We start from the raw sequence: 16,451 nt of genomic DNA, 5'->3' as shown, positions 1-16,451 counted from the left end.
TCGTGGGTTCGAATCCCGAGTGCAGCGGCTGCATTTTCGATGGAGGCGGATATGTTGTAGGCCCGTGTACTCAGATTTTGGTGCACGTTAAAGACCCCAGGTGGTCGAATTTTTCGGGGCCCTCCACTACGGCGTCTCTCATATTCATATGGTGGTTTTGGGACGTTAAACCCCACATATCAATCAAGCTATCAATTCTTACTCTTCTGAACTTCCCCCACCTTTCTGAAACAGTCGGCCAGTGATATAATCTTTTTCAGCTGTTGTTCCACCTCCACAGGTGTAACTTTGAGTGGGTCCACTACCACTACCTTGAGCTTCGGCATTTTTTTTCTGTTTTCAATGGCCGCTCTAGGTTGTACTGCCTATAAAATGAGTTGCTTGCTTATTTCCGGCTGTTTAACCTCCGTCGTCTACTTCCATTTTCCATCTAGGTTTTCTTAAATGGGTTGTTCATGCGTTTCTTCTAGCAGCCCGCAGCTCCGCGTATTTAGTTCTGTTTCATACATCGCACTCCATTCCTGATTCTTGTTATCTATCCGTATTACGCCTTTGATATTTGCAAGAATTAGTTCGTACAATGGCTCGCCACTGCACTTCGCCGCCTCTTCTCCTGAATAGTATGGCGTGGACACAGTTGTAACAGCTTTTGGCAGCCACCTCAATGTGCCATCAACCGAAGTCACGGGGATTTGCTCACATGTAAGCTTATCGTCTTTTATGAGACTTCTTTTTAAGGGCAGTATTAGCTCCACTGTCTCTCAATACCAAGATGCGCTCGCCGCGAATATATCCGTCCACCACCGGCATGCTTAGTTCGCAACTGATCACTGGCTTCGTCATACCGTTTACCCTCGCAATGTCGCTTTCGATCTTGTCAGCATTCATAACCTTGCCCTCCATTTTCTCGTAGCACTCATGATGCATGCAGCCTTTAATTGGGTCTGGAGCCTGCTTCCTTCGGCACTGTTACCCATTTTGTTGCAATTCTGACATACGAGCTGGGCCCTTCTCTTTGCTCCTCCATATCGACAGTCTTCCACGTGATGCCCAGTTATGTTGCAAATGAAACACCTAGCTGTGGGTCTGGGTCCACTCTCCTGTAATCTATGCTTCGCTGTATCTGTGCCTTGTGAATCTGGTGCCTCTTCTTTCTCTTTTCTCAGGTTTCTCAAGCCCTGCGCTTCCATAAACTTGTCAGTGAAGATTGTCGATTTCTCTACTGTCTCCAGATTCCTTTCTTTGAGAAATATTGCAGCCACGTGTGGCAACAAGACAAGAAGTGCTCCTTCCCCATTAGGGCTCTGATTTGTTCGTCTCCTTTTTCTGTACCTTACATCTCGATCCACCTGTCAAGGTAGCCTGACAAGCGGAATTCAAACTGTTTTCTCGTCTGTGAATCGCTGGGCTCCCCAAAACCTTTCTCGGAATCCTTCAGGGGTCAACCGAAGTCTCTGCAGCACGGTGACCTTCATCTTAATATAGTCTGTCGACTCTCCGTCACGTGTATTCATTCGAACACTGTCAGTGCTTTGCCAACCAAAGAAAGACTGAAGGCTGTTGCTCATTCACTTCATGCCCATCCTTGCCCCGATGCTAATTTTCGAAGCGATGCGAACGCGCATCGAGATTGTGTTTATTAATGAACGTGGCCATCAACTTCCTAGGACATATCTTTGCCGCTCTCCGCACCTCTTCTTGAGATGTCGATGAGGGTCTCTCTTTGCTCCCTGCTCGGACGTCTGCATCTGCTGCGCGCAAATGCAGTTCAAGCAATTCTTTTTTCTGTGCGGACTTGTCTTATTCATGCACTGCCTTATCTGTTTCCGACACTTATTTCTCTTTTTCTAATGCCGCCATTCATACGGCTCTCTCCTCTGCTTTTCGGGCATCTTCAAGCTCTGATGCTCTCTCGTCTTTAGGCCACTGTGATTCCTGCTCACATAGCTTAAGCGTCACTTATTTGCTTACTCTCAAACTACCGGACATCATAATCAAAATTTCAAACTCCATGACTCTGACCTCAATACGAGAGGAAGCGTACCACCATTCACCTAAAGACAAAGTGACTGTTTAGATAGGATCGTGGCAGGCTTGCCAAAATACTGCTGCTAAAGTGATGCTTGTGTTGTTGCCAAAATGTTGCCAGCAAAGTGATGATGATTGCTGCCAGTAAAGTGATGGAGACCAGAGGAATGCACACGGACACGTTTCGCTTTAACTATTTAGTTTCAGTCAAACAAAAAAATAAAAATCACTCAAATAAGGTTATGACAACTATGTTACAACTCTAGTGGCTGCTTCGAATTCGACATATTTATTTAGAGTCCAAATCAAAATCCTATTTTTGCTATTCGTTAAAAAAATTAAGTCTGAATATACTTTTGTCTGTGGCAGTTGGGGTCCAGAGTAGCACTTGACATTTGCTGGAGCCCTCGAGGCCTAGCCGGGGTAGTGACCTGATACCAGAGACCGGAGCGTTGCCGATGTGGGTTCTGTACAGATGGAGTAGGCGTGCGTCGTCCTCTCGCCCGAGCCAAGGTTCGACCGCCTCATCCTCAAGGTCAGCTTCGTCGAAATATCACGGCCCTATTTCGAGATTTTATCAGGTGGCAATTGCAGGAAAGGAGAGTTTCTTTCTGCCCCGGCGGTGCACACAGTCTTTACACTGAACTTTGCCCGGTGCCGGGGCCATGCGGGCCGCGTTGGGAGCAACTCCGTGTCTTCTGCTATAAAATATAGGAGGGCCTGCTTGGGATGATGGCTCCAAATTTTCCCTGTCTGGTGATGTATTTACTTTGCACAGTCACTTGTAATTCAAATATTCAACAAAGTTCTTTCTAATATGCACACCAATGAGAACACCTTAACAGTTCGGCACAGGAATGGGGTATGGGGAATAAGAGATCTATGAAGGATGATAATAGACAAGAGAGAAAACAAAGGTGACAGTCATTCGATCTGCCTCTCGCAACGAATGCACAAGCCACCGTGCACCACACGCAGCCAACCAGGACAACTCCCAAGTAGGCTGGAACAGTATCGTCACCAAAACAAAGAAAACATTGCCGGAATGGCGCATTGCAGAGAGCGCTTGATGTACCAACCAGGGTGCTTGTACCGACAATTGAGGTACTGAGCGTTAACTAGTAGGAGTGTTACAGACCTCGAAGAGGAGGAGGCGCTTAAGTTTTTCATGGTCACAAGCGCTCAAAGAGCACAAATGTCTTGAAGATGATGGTAAGGGCAGCGTGCGCGCGCGCTTGACCAGGCATGCGTGCGCACGGGGAAAGAGAATTGCAATAACATTTGTGATCATGAGTTCCAGTTTGCGGTAGGCGCTGAAGAGGGATCTGCGCGCATATGAATACTCCTCATACTCGAAGATAATGGGAGGGAGTATTTCGAGTGGCGGGCAAAGGCAACCGTTTGGGTCTCCCCGTACTGACTTATGATGTAACCGCTGCGCCATGCGATACCAGCCAATGCTCAGGTGGAGGAGGTGGGGTGGGCTATTTTCTAAAAAATCCGCTACCACGATACCACAGTGTATACGTGTTTCGCACGGGCTCCTGTTGGAACCTTCTTTTTCCGATGACAGTCCAGTGTGGCATCCGATTCGACAGCACAGTTTGACAAACCTAGCTACCAAAACTCCCGAAGGCCTCTGTGGATAATGTGAGCAAATTTCTAGCTGAATAACACGCCTTCAGAATCCCTAGGTAGCGAACGCGCTGTTTAGACAAACGGAGTTTGTATGGGTACCGCCTAGGCGCGGTGGTGCTGATGCATGCCGTTTGCAGTGGGCACCGTTTAATCTCGCACTCTTGGAGACAGCCGCCGCTACCTTTTGGGCAGGCAGCATCTGAATTAATTACCACTATTTTTCACAGTCTCTGCTAGCAACTGTGATCAAACGACGCCAATGATGCTCAGTGATGCCGAGGAGACGCTCACTGACACCGACAAGGCAGGTGCTATCGGGCCATCACCCGGCACTAATGCTACTATTCTTCCTATCGCAGTACATAAAAATGGGCAGCGATTTGGGAAAGGCATGGATGAAAATTCCACCGCTCTCACTGTCGTTCCGAACACGGCAAAGACGACGTGTACAATTCGTGGCTGCTGAAAGCTGATCTACAACAAGCAATGTGCCCACGACGCTGCAGCTCTCGAAGCAGCGTCACCTCTTTCAACCAAATCGGAGAACTCTCAAGCCAAGCCGAGGCTGAGTGCAGCAAAGCGCCTATCTTCTCTTCCATTCAGAGATGGAAAGGTTCTCCTGCGTCTGCTCAGAGGCTTCAGAACGGATGTATGGCCCAGACCAACATTGGCCACCACACTTTGGGCAGCCAATAGAGTGAGTCTGAATGACCACAGAAACCTGACTTTACGAACCCGACCACAAAAAAACTGGACCGTCATAAGCACTTCCTCATAACACGTCGCCCACGCCCTCCTGAAGGTCCTAGAGCTCACACTCGGTCAGCAAACCTACCCTGTATCTGCATAGTTGGCAGCCTCGGCGATTCTTGCAAAGGTAGTGTTCCAGGACTAGAACCAGGTACCACTTCACATAGAATGGTATAAAAAATTTAGGGGACTGGAATCCAAATACCACAGGCTCTGATGACGGGTGAGACAAATATTGCACTGGTAATTTTCGAAGTCCTTCGTGTGCCTTACTTCTCCGCTTCCTTGGAGCACAGCTTTGCCACTACCCCTCCCCCCCTCCCCCGCCCACACGCCAGCTCTGCAAAACGCGCCTCAAATCGGGACGAGCTGACCATTGCCCATTTATGGATGTCACCGTTTTTGAGTAGTTCGGCATCAATTATCGATTGCCATCGCACCCGTGCTTTCCACGGTGAGAATCCTTTTGAGGTGATCATGCCAGTACTGATCCACAGTTCCCGCGACGCCAGCAAGAACCTGCCACAGATACTCCGTTAAAAAGCCATAGACGAGGAACAGCGACAATTGATGAATTCCACTGATGAGGCTTCTACACAGTTGTCCACAACTGATGCTTCTGCAACACCGCTGACAAATACTGGGTGGTCCCGATCGATGGCACTATTCACTCTATGCTCCAAAGCACGGACGAGATCAAAGTCTCGATCCCGCTCCCAGTGAACTTCACGAAGCATTCCAAGTGAAGCGTCTTGCTATCCCGGCATCACAGGCACCCCCGTCACTTTACAAAAAGGCACTGATATGCAAGCCAGCAACTAGAACTGCACCACAGAGCATCAGCAACCACAGGTTTCGGGGACCAGCAATGCCAAGGCAGTAAGTAAGTAAAGGAGGGAGGTAAGTAGGGGGAGGTAAGTTGAGGGCAGAGTACCGGACAGCTCAATACATCTCAACCTTCAACCCATAACATGTCCCGTACCCTTCCACCTCTGAACGCCAATCCTTTCCCCGATTTCACACAGCTACGAAGTGACAACGGAAGCACAATACGCACAGATGCATGTGCAGTTTCAGTCAGCAAGAAAGCGTACAAACGCTGAAATTCAAGCAGCTATAAAAAGTGCGAGACAGGGGTATCTAGCACTTCTGCAGGAGATCATCGCAATCATACAAACACCATAAGAGCGCACGTACTCCCTATTCATTTAGTTATTCTCCTGTCGTCACGGATACAATGCCGATGAGAACGACGGCGTACAAAGAATTCAAAGATGTGCTTTTCTTCTAGTTCAAGTGGGCGCGCAGTGCAAACTTCCCACTCAAGGGCTCCTTTTATAAGAGAAGATAAAAAAGAACGTAGTTAAACTCAAAGGCTGATTCGAGTTCGTCCCTTGCCAATTTTAAAGTTGTGTGGCCACAGCCACCCCTCACAAGTGCAAGGCGGACGCACGCATACACACGCCTGACCACTTCCTCTCACGATAATGATGGCGTCCCTAACCAGCAGCAAATCGTGGCATGACAACGGTACTACCAAATATACCTACAAAAGAGGGGATCCCTACCACAGTACATTGCTATAACCAGCTACTCCCCTGATATAACTATCCCGAAGGAGCAGGCTCCATCTGGTTTCAACTCGTTTGCAGCTAACTCTCCGCTCGTTGGAGTCTCAGGTTCCAAATACACTTCACGCAGCACCCACGCTACAATTATCAATATTTCTCATCAGATCCTTCAAATAATCTCCAAGGTTAAAAATCTGCCGCTTTTACAAACTCAGCGTCTATAGCTGTGTCCACTCACGCACACATTAATTTCATCAACTCCTAGTTGAATTCGAGCGTTGGGTGCACCCATTTTGCGTGCGGAGACTGCGCACAATATTGTGCGCAGTCACAATATTGGGGGGTACTTCAAAAGTGAAACTAAGAGAATTAGGCTCTATGACTATATATGCAACTTGCGATATACCTTGCATTCAGATATCGGACACCCTACTCGCATATTGAACAGTGTCTCATGGAGCGCATGTCCCGGCCTCACCTTTTAGAAAAACGTAGGACCAGTAATAGCGCATGGTCTTCTCGACAAATATCTTGGCAGTTACCGCAGTATAGTGTCCACTATAGTAACACTACACAATGTATTCTGTCCCGAGTGGCAGGTGCGTATCATGGGTGGCATGTAGTTCAGAGAGCGTCGACAGAACCTTCCCAAAAAATCAGAGATGGCTATAGCCTCTTTCTGCTGACCTAAATGTGTGTACACGCTCAATCGTTACCCCAACCGCAAACCCGGACGTGAACCCTAAGCTTCTGCGTCAGTGCGAGGCGCTTTGAGGGCTCTCGTGTCGTTTGAAGTGCCACAATTCTAAGCTTCGCCAACGTATCGACCAACTCTCGCATGAGGCTTAAGAATACGCGCATCACCTCGTCCGGAACAAGTGGCGGCGTTTCTGCGAGCGTCTTTCAGGCACCCGGGGCACTGCGAAAGATGGTCGATACTTGGTGCTCTTATAAATCCAACCTCTAGCAAAGCGTGAACTTTTCACCAACTATATCGCCTAACACATATCTACGGAACCAATCCACCCGGTCTCCTCAAAGAGTTTGAACGACGTTTTATCACTATCGGCCCCATCCTAAAGTATCCCGACTACCCACACGAGGTGCAATCTAACGAGGGACTCGACACGAACATAACGGTTGATGAAGTTGGCGTAGTTCAAGATGCTGCTGACCAGGTGCTGCTCAAATTTGATATTCTGCCCTTCGTAATTTCAGTGACTCAAATCTTATTCGTATAAGGAATCTCTTCAAATACCATTCCCTTAAAGGTACACTACCAAAGGCATGGCCTCATGCCAACACTTCTTTAATAATTAAACCAGACAATCCCATAGTCATAGAACAACTATAGCCGATTTCCTTTATCTCATGTGTTAAACAATCAATGGAACACGTTTTTTATGGCATTTGCAGCCTTTTTTGAGTGACATACAATCTTTTCGCACTAAAAGTTTGGATGTTGAGAACATCTCTCTACGCAAGAAAGGGTTCTACATCTCATGAACGGGGCTCTTTCACCTCCGTCGCATGACCAGACCGAGGCTCAGACGGAGCTGTTTAGAATCGCCTGTAGCAGTCAGCCGACATATTTACCGCCTGCGCGTGACAGTGCGGCTTGACCTTCTCCCCTCAAAAAGACTGAGCTTGTTATTATCTGGGCTTGTCGGATCACGCCGCCACCTCAGATTCCTGTGCACGTGGATGGCGCTGCCATCCTCTGGTGGAGCGTGCGCAGTGTCCCATGGAGAGCGCCATCAGTGTCTCACTTTGAGTAAATCAAGCCTTAAAGGTGCATTCACTGCCCCAGGACTTGATTCCTGAGCTTGACGTGGGACACCGGTGAGCCCGTGCTGGGTACCGCGTGTGCATGCTGTGAGACATCTTTGAAACCAATATAGCATACACTGATTCTACACGAAGCCGCTGTGGGTATAACCCGGTAGTGCTGCATGGCATTGCAACATTACTTATGGCTGCCTCTTCGCAGAGTTCTACTCCTGCAGATGTTCAAGTCCTTGCTGTTGCGCTTGCTGTTCGAGACACTCTTCACATTCATCGGGAGGTTTACATATCAACTGATTCACACCATGCATGCCGAGTCTTTTTGACGAGACGTGGCTTTTATAGGGCGGCCAACCACATCATAATCAAAGCCACAAGCACCGAGACATCCAGCCCCAACGTATTCAATTGATCTGGACTGTTCACGCCTCCCTACCGGGTAATGATCACGCTCACGTGGTCACTCGAGAGTATACCCACCGAGCTGCGCAGTATGGCGAGACCGAGAGCCTAGATCAACTGGGCCTTCCCCTCACACATTGAGACATATTTGCATATTACATTACAGCTAGACACACCATGCACCCGCCTCCACCGTCGTTCTCGCGAGATGAGGAGGCGGCACTCCGCCAACTCCAAGCACATGCGTTCTACAGCTTTCTTTCTACACCCAAAAGCTACCCTGACTGCAACGGAGACTGTTTCCTGGGCTGTGTCACCTCTCCAACAGTAATTCATCTCATGGTGAAGTGTTCCACAGTTATTTCCTCCTCGTCCCGCTATCCTGCGTCCTTCCACACCAAAGAACTTTGCTACGATGCCCTCTGGAATGGGCCTCCAGAGGTCCACCAGGACTTGGTTCAAGGAGCCCGCTTGGTCTCATATATCTTCCTTGGGAAGTAGAAGAGGGAGGACGAATTATCGTTTATTTGTCGAAACGTTGTAGCGACGTCCTCGTAAATGCTTTAGTTATAAAAAAAACTTTTTTTTTCTCTCTCTTGAAAATGTCATTGAAGGAATTGCACGTGGAGGTTGCCCTGCCAAGCAATGACGCATTGGCGTGTGCGAAGCCGCGCTGTTTTCGAAGGGGTCTCGGGAGAGTGCGCATCCTTGGCGAGCTAGTCGGCCGCTTTGATGCCAGAAATCCCGACGTGCACTAGTATTCATTGCAACACAAGACCACACTTGAGGTCTTGCGCAGCTTCGAGCTTCCACGCGATGCGCGAGGCAATAGAAGGTCTTGCGGAGTCCCGCGTGAGCAGTTGGGGAGCAGCACGCAAGTCAGAGAGTACGGCAGCGAACGGAACTTTCAGTTGAAGGAGGGCATCGGCGGTGAGGTCAAGTGCAGCGAGTTCTGTGATCGTCGATGAAGTCTCACAGATGAGGAGGCACTGATGTGAAGCTCCAGCTAGGGAACAACCTAGGCGGCCACGGCTGGACCATAGTTCAAAACTGAACCAACGGTGAAAACTAGGAGTCCTCCTGTGAGAAGTCTCTGTGAAGCCCTAACCCCACGCACGTAATTTTCTCATGACAGCGACAAACAACAGCGATAAGCAACCAGATTTGCTGTTGAGGAGGCCCAATTGTAGCCAGCGCTTATTGCATCACGCGTTTCTGGAAAACCCGAAAAGATCTCTTGTCACCCGGAAGCCAGTGTGGCGATTTCTGGCAACATGGCTGCGCCCCTTGTCCTTGCTGAGTTGCAATTTGCTCTAGGTGCTTCTTATTCGCACGTACTTCAAGAAATACAAGGTATCGCATACCTTTTTTTACATACTTTTCTCACTCGAAGAGTGGGAGAACAGCCGTATTTCGACTGTTATCGAAGGTTTGTTTTGATGTCTTGATGGTAAGTTGTGACTATTTGGTCACGTGCTACAATACAAATTGATCGCGCGAAATGCGTAGTAGCTATCATAACGAACGCTCCTGTGCATCCTGTTGTGGTTAAACCAAAAATTGCGAAAAAGGAAGGGTGTCAACTGGTTTTGTGTATTTTCTTCTACGCGCAACAATATGCTAGCGATGCGGCCGTGTCAGAGTGCAATGATTCGCATATGCACTTGCAACTTCAAGGTTGATTGTTAACCATCCAATTGAATGTTTTCATAATATCTCATCATAATACTTTATTAGCACTTACGTATTGAAAACCCCATGTTCTCACGTGTAAGTAAGCGAAATGCCGGCGAGTGCACCCGGCTGTTTTTGGTGGCGGCCTGTATGTGCTGGCTGAAAGCGCGTCGCATCGACGGTCATCACTCCGCATACGAACGCCTATGCAGGAAACAATAGTTTATTCGTTGAACCTATTGAGGAATGTACTGTGCAGTCAGTTATACTTATTGCGATTGCAAATTATTAAGCCGAGAAGCGCTGATAACACGTATGACCGGCTCGGCAAGTACGCTATAGGCCTACATTCGCTCGGAGTTGTCTGCAGGCCATATTTGGGTGGGCCGATCTCACTAGAAGATATATCAAAGCAAGATGCCGCAAAGTAGTGGAGAAAATGAAGGTTTCACGCATTGTAACACCTCTCATATGCAACTACTACGTAAAGCAAGTGAGAACGTAGTTACTTACCCAATATATTTAGCTTACAAAAATCAAATTGTAACAAAGGTTACTAGGCTCGCTATTTAAATTATTTGGTGGTGTCTCATCAGAAAGATGTGCAAGAGAAGCCACAAAAGTTCTATGTTCAATTAGGCCATAACGTTAATACTAGGCCTATGTGATAAATTAGATCATTGCTTTTCACGTCAGAAAGAGGCTTCTAATATTGCCCATTAAAAACGGGGAGATGGCTTGACAGCTGGAAAACGAAAAAGAATGGATAATTATTGCAGCCCCGGAGAGAAAACCTTTTGCTATTCCACTTTCTCGAGCTGGAAGTGATTGAGCAGTAGGATTTAAAATAGCAGTTATACCCCTAATGACATCGCATAAAAAGTTCGTCCGAAAGCAAAATCGCATGAAGGTTAGGTGATGATAACGGTTTTAAAATTAAGAATGGGAATTTTCAATGAGTAATATTTCACATTACCTTATCACGATGATTAGCAATACAAATTTATTCTGTTGAATGAGGGTTCTCAAGACGTGATTAGATGTACTGAGAGTAAGTGATCACCAAGAAAAATAAAAGCCTGATATTGTTGTCAACCAAGGAAACAGCCCCCACCACGGTGGTCTAATGACCAATGCACTCGGCTGCGGACCCACAGGTCGCACCGCAATTTCATTGGAGGCGTGACTGTTGAGGCCCATGTGCTTAGGATTAGGTGCACGTTAAAATACCCCAGGTGATAGAGATTTCCAAAGCCTTGCACTATGGCGTATCTGATAATCATATGCTGGTTTTGGTATTTTAATATACAACATATTTTATAAACGAGTTGGACTGCAGTAATTAAAAAGGTGTTTCACCCTGATTGTTAAGAACAAGCTGCATGGTGGTGGTTCTGCTTCGTTCGTCTTGGCGTTGTTTTTCTCATTTTTTCTGCCCCACTGAGCTTCCTGCACACTGAATTTCTGAGCGTCGGACATGATCCAAGCAATGGGTGCGGTGCCCCAGAGGCCGCACCTGCCGAAGCCTCCTGAGCTTCAGCCTGGTACCACGCCAGACCAAGCACATCAAACAAAAGTGGTGGCACTCCGTATCGGGACAACCTCTGGCGCTGGGAAGCAGCCTCCAACGGCTACAGTCGAGAGATCTACTTCTTATTCTGCAAATCTCTTGCTACAACCTGGCCAAAGCCCTCCCATGAAATCTGCCTAAGGGTGCAGATGATGACTTTTCTGACACGTCTGAATCCTCTGCCACTATTACGTACATGGATGCTACCGTGCCTTCTTCCAATGGCTCGGAAAACACGTCGATGTACCACCTACCAAACGCTGCCGCGTATCGAAGAAATCGCACATGCCGCCTAATTCTTTGCCAGCAGAAAACATACCTGAGCCGAACTTGACCATTATATTCAAACCAAAAAAACCCAGAGCATGTTATCACACGATTCAATCCACTTGCGTTGAAAGCAGCCGTCGAATAAGCAGCTGCAGATGGAGTACTGCATGTACGGCAAAATGAACATCAGAATCTTCTAGGTATAGATAATTGTAAGGTAATCGCTTCCGAACGTCTACTGAAAATCTCAAGCATTGCAGAAGTACTTGTACGAGCCTACGAGCCACGACCGAGCAACTGCGCAGTAGGCATCATCAAGGGAGTCCCAGTAGACCTTGATCAAGCAGACATCCTCGCTGCCCTTTTTCAAAGAGCTCCCGTCAGGTCTGTAAGGCGGCTAGAAGCGTTAGAAAACATCCTAATTGTGTTTGTCACGAAAAGTGCTCCTGAACACGTACTTTTACGCTATACACGATACCGAGTGTACAAGTACATTGGGACTCCGAGACAGTTTCCAAGTGTCAGTGTTTCAGCCATGTTACTGGTGGCTGCAGGCTACAGGCATGGTGCTCTCACTGCGGTGGAAACCACGATCTATCTGCATGTGCAAATGAGAAGCCACAGTGTCCTAACTGCAAGAAAAAGCATGAATCTACGTCTACTCACTGCCCCATTCTACGCAAAGAGAAGCGCATTCACAACTACAAGGTGGAAAACAACGTTGTGTACTGAATGGCAAAGGATGCGATACGCCATCAACAGAATCGTTGAAGTGGTGGCCAAGCAATGATGCCCACAGTAGACAAACGAACATCAGAAAATCCTCCACGGGTCAGACGACACAACTGAGTTCCCGTTTCTACCGGTACGTCAATCAGATCCCGCTCTTTCCACACGAAGTGCTCAGAAGCGTACGTCTAGCCAGTCGAACGAGTCGCAGGCGTCAACTTCTTGGACTATACCACGCGAGTACAGCACTCGACAAGACAATAGAAACATATACCCATTGCTCTCTGCCCTTGTCGACGCCGTACGCAGCTTCCTCGCTCCGATGTCCTCCCCGATAGCTAAGAGTATACTGACACTGCTTGATATTCTGTCTCCTGTTCTGGCACAATGGCGTTAACGTCCCAGCCACCCAGTCTGAAGAATATTAGAGACAAGGTAACCATATTTAAATGGAACGCCTGCAGTCTCCGTCGTCGTCTTTCCAACTTCAGAAATATTGTATACAAGCACCGGTTTCTGATGATCGCCATCGAAGAGTCCCATTGCGCAGCGGCATACCTCTTGCAGGATACACCATCACAGTCTCATCAACAGGAACGAATTTCAGGAGAGTTGTTTTAGCTGTTCGCAACAATTTACCTTTCAATGTTCACCACATATCAGCTGACGCATTCAATGAATATGATGTAGTGACAGTGAAGATGGACACCTTGGTATTTACAGTTATTGTGGCATACATACTATTTCTAACCACATTCGATGTGGACAGACTGCAGGACATAAAATATTGCCACGTTCCATTTCCCAAGTTTTTGTTATCATCCGAAAACACCGCACGATTCTCAGCGCAAACCGCGCCTGCAGTTTTCTAGAAGGTTCCGGACTGTAGTAGATCATTTCGATAAGATCACGCCCACTGTGCGAACGGTACAGATTGTTCTAGAAGCTACGCCACCGCCAGCGATAACGCTAGAACATTCGACGGCAAGAGTTTAAATGCCGACGCGCTTCGCCGCTTGTCAGTAGTTGATCGAAGGCTGACGCTCCGTTCGCCGCTATCAGTCCGAGACTGCTATCTGTGCGAGACTGCTGCTGTAATTGGACTTTCAGTTTACCGGGCACAGGTTCGCCCAAATAAACAGTTATATCCTAACACGAAGTCTCCTGTCTTCGGCCACGTCACGACCCCGTGACATCTGGTGGAGGTGCTGCTTCGTTCATGTACCGGACGCCCCCGTCAAGCCGTGAACCCAGCCCACGTCGCGGAGAAGACACCGACACCAACCAGGAGCAGCGAACAAGCCGCCGACAGCAAGGGCTACCACCGGAGTACGGGCTTCTACCAGACAAGCCGCGGAAGACAAAGGCCATGACGGCGACTGCAGCGACAACGACAACCGCAGCGTCCCAGCCCACGATGGTCATGCATCAACCCAGGGAACCACCAATTTTCCATGGGTCATCGTTCGAAGACCCGGAGTCCTGGCTGGAGACATACGACCGTGTGGCCGCCCTCAACCACTGGGACCATGACGAAAAGCTGCGTCGTGTGTTCTTTTATTAGGAAGACACCGCAAGGACTTGGTTTGAAAATCGGGAGTCCACGCTCCGAACGTGGGATGTTTTCTGCGGCGCATTCCTTCAAACGTTCGCGAGCGTCGCTCGCAAAGAGAGGGCCGCTGCTTTATTAGAGACTCGGGTTCAGCTACCAAATGAAAATGTCGCCATTTTCACAGAAGAAATGACCCGACTATTTCGTCACGCTGATCCAGACATGCCTGAGGAGAAAAAATTTCGTTTCCTCATGCGAGGGGTCAAACAGGAGCTCTTCGCGGGACTGATCAGAAACCCACCGATAACCGTCCAAGAATTTGTAGCAGAAGCGACCACTATCGAAAAGACCCTGGACATGCGCACCAGACAGTATAATCGTCGCCTGACTGCAGACTGCGCTGCTGCTCAAGCCAGTAACTCCGGAGACCTGCGTGAAACGATCCGAGCGATCGTGCGGGAAGAGCTGCGCAAGCTGTTGCCTTCGGTCCAGCCTCAAGTGGATTCAATTGCCGACATTGTGCGAGAAGAAGTTCGGCAATCGCTTCAAATTCCCCACGCACCGCTACCCGAGCCGGAAGCTATGAGCTACGCCGCTGCACTGCGCCACAACGCTCCTCCCCGTCCACGCCAAAACGCCGCCCCATCGCACTTCCGTCGACAGACGCCACCGCCGCCACCACCCCCACCGACGTCATACCGTTCGCCAGCGGCCCAGCGCAGTGCACCGAGGAAGACTGACGTCTGGCGCACCCCTGACCATCGCCCGCTCTGCTACCACTGCGGCGAGGCCGGACACACATACCGCCGTTGCCAGTACCGACAGATGGGACTGCGTGGCTTCGCCGTCAATGCACCGCATCCACAGCCAGGAGAACGACCACGTGACATCGCCGACTACCTGACAGGAACTCGGTGGACACCACGAAGCCCTTCGCGTTCGCCGTCGCCCAGCCGCCGTACGTCACCGCACCACCGGCAGTACTCTGGCCCAACGCGGGGCCGGTCTCCTAGCCCGTATCCAGGAAACTAAGGGCAGCAACCGGTGGAGGTGCGGTTGCTGTGCGACGAACTACCGAAGATCCGACGACGACGACGACGCCGCGACGGAGCTTTCCGAACACAACGCCAGCCAGGCAAAGCCCTGACGGCGAAAGCTCATTTACCGAAGGTGGCCTGACGACGCAGCATGGAAGCAGCGGAACAAGCCGACGCAGCCGTGACCCGACGCCACGCCCTAACTGTAATGCGAGACGGCGAACTAGCGACCTCGACGTTCTTATCGACGGCCACAGTGTGACTGCTCTCGTCGATACTGGAGCCGACTATTCTGTCATCAGTGGGTCGTTCGCCGCGAAGTTAAAGAAAGTTAGGACAGCTTGGAAAGGCCCTGAAATCCGCACAGCCGGAGGTCATCTCGTAACGCCTGCAGGAATCTGCACAGCGAGAGTCACCATTAACGGCCGTATTTATCCTACAGACTTCGTAGTCCTACAGCGTTGCTCGAGAGATGTCATCCTTGGCATGGACTTCTTATGCCTCCATGGTGCTGTCATCAACCTAAAAACAAAGTCGATAACGTTATCCACAGAAGAAGCACTACCGCCGCGCACGCCATCAGGACACCATGCCTTGAATGTGCTGGAAGAACAAGTCACCATTCCGCCTCGCTCAAGCGTCATTATTTCAGTCGGCGCTCTTAAATCACCTGACTTGGAAGGCGTCGTTGAAGGCAGTCAGCATCTGTTGGTCACCCGAAATATTTGCGTCGCAAGAGGAATTGCAGAGCTGCGGGGAGGCAAAGCAACGGTTTTGCTCACGAATTTCAGCAATGAGTACAAACATGTGAACAAAGGAACAACGGTCGCATATATCGAAGAAATTGTCGAAGCCACCAGTGCTTTCGCCCTCGCCGATTCTGCGGAACCTGCTCAGAGGAACCAAGCCCCTCCCATAGCTTTCGACGTCAATCCCAGACTTCCGAACGATAAGCAAGAACAGCTCAAGGCCCTGCTCCTGCAATACGAGGATTGCTTTTCGTCGTCATCGAAAATTCGGCAGACCCCAATCACGAAACATCGCATCATAACCGAAGAAAATGCCAGACCACTCCGTCAGAGTCCGTACAGGGTTTCGACGCGAGAACGTGAGGCCATGAAGAGACAAGTTGATGAAATGCTGCGGGATGACATTATCCAGCCGTCCAAGAGTCCATGGGCATCCCCCGTGGTGTTAGTGAAGAAAAAGGATGGGACCCTACGTTTCTGCGTCGATTATCGCCGCCTGAACAAAATCACAAGAAAGGACGTGTATCCCCTCCCACGAATAGACGACGCACTTGATCGGCTCCATAACGCCATGTACTTTTCGTCAATGGACCTTAAGACTGGCTATTGGCAAATCGAAGTCGACGAAAGAGACCGAGAGAAGACGGCGTTCATAACACCGGACGGCCTCTTCGAGTTTAAGGTGATGCCCTTCGG

At 49.2% G+C, this 16,451-nt stretch overlaps 1 long non-coding RNA gene across 1 annotated transcript in view; it reads right to left on the bottom strand.

The window, feature by feature from the left end:
- Positions 1–10,487, bottom strand: part of LOC119170769 (uncharacterized) — a 35,515-nt gene extending 25,028 nt beyond the window's left edge. Inside the window, exon 1 of the long non-coding RNA XR_005109733.2 lies at positions 10,362–10,487. This is a non-coding gene — a long non-coding RNA (uncharacterized LOC119170769). The remainder of the gene's footprint in view (positions 1–10,361) is intronic.
- Positions 10,488–16,451: the final 5,964 nt, after the last annotated feature.

This window comes from Rhipicephalus microplus, chromosome 2 (genome assembly GCF_043290135.1).
Source record: "Rhipicephalus microplus isolate Deutch F79 chromosome 2, USDA_Rmic, whole genome shotgun sequence".
Classification (NCBI taxonomy): domain Eukaryota; kingdom Metazoa; phylum Arthropoda; class Arachnida; order Ixodida; family Ixodidae; genus Rhipicephalus; species Rhipicephalus microplus.
Note: the sequence above shows the minus strand (reverse complement) of the source record. Positions and strands in the feature narration are given on the sequence as shown.